Consider the following 3,994-nt stretch of genomic DNA (forward strand, 5'->3'; position numbering starts at 1 on the left):
ACACCTCAAGGATCAGTGTCTGTATCCCTTTCAGGTTCTCAGAGCACATGCAGGACCCTAGAAAAAACTCAAAAAAATCCTGTAACAGACATTTTTAGAACTGCCCAAAGAATATCTTTCAGAGTTTATTCATCCTCTCCTTATCTCCCCCAGGTCTGTCAGTCTTAATTGCTGTGACTTGTTTGTTAATCTGAACCTGTTCTTTCAAAGGAACCTAAAGATGGATCCTGCTGATAACAGCCAGTGCTTTAACCTCCCAGACCACTCTGAGGCCCAAAGACAGGAAAGGTACCCAGAGGGTGTTCAGGGTGAGTTGGGGAGGTGGAAGCCACAGCCACCACCTCAGTGGATGTGTCTGTTGGAGGAATGCTCAATTCTCCCCAAAGTGCTCAGAGAGCCTCCTCCCACTGCCATGGGCTCCATTACAGGGGCACCATCTGCTGGGGCCTCTCAAAAGCAAGCTAGGGGAGTGGCTTATCCTGAGTTATCCCTGCAGGATGCACTCAATAGAAAGGTAGTTGATTTGGTGGGATTCTTGCTCATCAAATATAGGAGGAAGTAGCTGGCAACTAGAGCAGAAATGCTGAATAGGATCATGAGAGATTATGAGGACTGTGGTCTGTAGTAAGGCCTCTGAGTGCAGGAGGCAGGTCTTTGGCATTGACATGATACAAGTGGACTCCTTTGTCCACTCCTATATTCTTGACACTGCCCTAAAGATCACCTATGAGAGAATGTTACATGGTATTCTGGGAGTACCCAAGATGGGCCTGATAATTCAGCTATCATGTATATCATCTTCATAGAAGGCAACTGTGTCAGTGAGGAGATAGTTTGTCATGTGTTGAATATCATGGGGCTGAATGCTGGGAGGAATCATTTCATATCTGGGGAGCCCAAAAGTTTCATCACTGAAGAGTTTGTGCAGGAAGGGTATGTGGAATACAGGCAGGTACCTGACTGCCACACATCTAGCCATGAATTCCTGTGGAGCCCAAGGGCTTATGCTGAAATCACCAAGACGAAAGTCTTGGAATTTTTGCCAGTATCACAGGGACTAACCCTAGAGCCTACCCCTTCATGTATTCAGAGGCTTTGAGAGATGAGAGGACCTAGGCCTGAATTGCCCAACAAGTGATACCACTGCCCTGACTACCACACATTTTAGTGCACTGGCAATTTCCAAACAACATCAGGTCAGGCAGATCTAAGGACTGTACCCTCATTGGAGTGCTGGTAGGAGGAGGGTATGAACCGTTTCTTTCTTCCTGTTCTCACTGGGTGACTTGGGTATTCTAAGTATTTCAAACTGTTGATTTTTACTACAAGGTTCATTAGCTTGAGACTTTTAAGGTTACAAATGACATTAGTTATACATATATAATTGTTGATTCATGTTAGAAGAATATTATTATCTTCAAAACAAATTAGAATGACCTCTAATTTGTAATATGTCACAAGATACCATGACTTTGAAATTGGAATTTCCTGCACCATGGGAAAAAATTGACATCAACATGAAGAACAGAAAAAAATTAATTTTTGATTGTCTTACAGTGTTTACTCCCTCATTCTGGTTAAATAATTAAAATTAAAACTAAAGCAAGCTGAATGGATTTTTTTTCCCCAAGCCTTCACTGAGCATCTGCTCTTTGCAAGACCCCATGCAAGCAAGGGGACATAACAGAAGCCATATCTTTCATTACACATACAAAGCTGTAATGCAGGAACCACAGTTCTGTGAAGAAGACAGTGAGAAGACTCTTTAGACTGCAAAGACAGGTGCAGGAGGGCTGCAGAGGGGTCTCCTGGAGTGATCATCCCAGCATCAGTGCTAGAAACCAAGACATCTTAGGAGGCTGAAAAGTTGGTTGTAATTAAATTGCAAAGTAACTAAGGCCAGGCCCTTGGGAGGTGAGGCTGCTTTAGGACTGAGAGAAGGGAAAACTCCTCTAACAGACCCTGTTGTCAGTGGATATAGTACAGGGATGAATTAGACTGGGGTTATCTCTAAGTGGTAGAACACTTGAGTAACACATATACATCACCCCAAAACATAAAACCAAACGATACACAGAGGAATCCAGTCCAAGGGTAGGAATGTAAGTTAATGGTTGAGCATACTAAATGTGTTGTGTGGTTTACTCCCTCTTTGTGCAGGGGATTCCTGAGACATGATGGCACTGTAAGAAAGTAAAGCTTAGAACTCCTAGGCAGGACATCTGTAGGCAAATTTTTCTTTGGGCCACCAGCTCACAAATAATGACTTGGAGACTTATTATTAATTATAAAAGATTGGCCAATAGATTAGGCTTGTCACTAACTCTTACAACTTAAATTAACCCATTTTTATCAATCTAATTTTTGTCTTCTGGATTTACTACCTTACTGTCAATGCTGCTTCCTCTCCATTTAGCTGGTAACTCTCCCTTTCTTCTTTCCCAGTGTCCCATGTGTCTGCCTAGCTATTGGCTGTTCAGCTTTTTAATTAAACCAAGAAGAATGACATATCTTCACAGTGTACAAAAAGATTATTCAACAACAGACCTCTTTTTCCTACCTTGTTGGAAAAGACTGAACTGAGTATTAAGACACCATTCATTGTCTCTTTTGTGTCTGAGTGTTTTGCCTGCATGCATATAAATATACTACATGTGTTCCTGGTGCCTGAAGAGAACAGAAGAGGGCATCAGATACTCTGGAACTAGAGTCTCTGTGTGAGTGCTAGAAACTGAACTCTCACCCACCAAAAGAGCAGCAAGTACTCTTAACTACTGAGCATTCTCTCTAGCCCCAGATAAATTAAAAAATTAAAAACAATTTGTGTGTGTGTGTATGAATGTGAGGACAGATGCATGCATGCCACAACAGAGCTGTGAATGGATGGGGACAACTTGCAAATAGGTTACTTCAACCTTGTTAAAGCATAGTCTCTGTTTTTGCTGCTATACTATATATACTTGGCTAGTTGATCTCAGGCAGGGGATTGGGGGAAGTCTAGCTAATTCTCCTGACTCTGCCTCCTATCTTGACAAAGGAACTGTGGGATTGCAGAAGCTTGCTGTTGCATGCCACTTTTTATGTGGGATATACATAAGATCATCAGACTTGCACTGCTAGCACAGTTAGCCTCTAATACATCTCTCTTTCCCTAAGATAACATTCGGTTAACTCAATATTTTTTAGCTTTTCCTGTGGTACTTCTGTGACTAATTCAGGTGATTGACAGCTACCTGTAACTCCAGTTCCAGAAGATCTGACATCCTCTACTGTCCTCCAAAGGCAACCTTACTCATGACATACACACATAATTAAAAATAAAAACAATTATAAAAAACAGGAATTTTTGTCATTGTGAGTACAGTGGTCTTTTATTCCATACTGTCTGTGACTCTGCCACATCCCACGCTGAGGTCTGGATCATGGTACCAAGTACCTCAGATACTTGCTGGTGGACAGCACAAGTTCTTAATCAAGCAGATGGGCTGAGCTCTCACTTTTACTTGTGTCAGCAGTGTCCCTTGTGTTCTCTTGCTAGAAGTTGGATCTTTCTTGTCATTTTGCTGGGCTCTTCCCATGAAGAGTCTGGGGATATGCCAACCAGATAGGGAAAGAAAAAGAGAGAAAATGATTCCTAACAGGTTGATTCCCTTCAGGTTCTATCACATCTATTCTTTGATTATATTTCTTTTAAAATATTTATTACTTTTTAGTTTACATATATGTGTATTTCCATACTTTTCTACATGTGCATTATGTGCATGAAGGTACAGAGGTCAAAATTAGATGTCAGATGTACCAGAACTACAATTACAGGTGTGGGGCTGAACCCGTGTTCTCTTCAAGATCAGCAAATTTTCCTAACCATCAAGTCATTTCTCCAGTTTCTTTTTATTTTTCTTTTCTTTTTATTATTCTCTCATAAATTACATCCCAACCACAGTTTCCCCTCTCTTCACTCCCCCAGTCTCTCCCTACCCTCCACCACAGATCC

General features: G+C 41.5%; 1 pseudogene; it reads left to right on the forward strand.

The window, feature by feature from the left end:
- The first annotated feature begins 220 nt into the window (after nucleotides 1-220).
- LOC118574613 lies at nucleotides 221-1,116 on the forward strand (annotated as a pseudogene).
- The last annotated feature ends 2,878 nt before the right edge of the window (nucleotides 1,117-3,994 follow it).

This window comes from Onychomys torridus, chromosome X, assembly GCF_903995425.1.
Source record: "Onychomys torridus chromosome X, mOncTor1.1, whole genome shotgun sequence".
Lineage (NCBI taxonomy): Eukaryota > Metazoa > Chordata > Mammalia > Rodentia > Cricetidae > Onychomys > Onychomys torridus.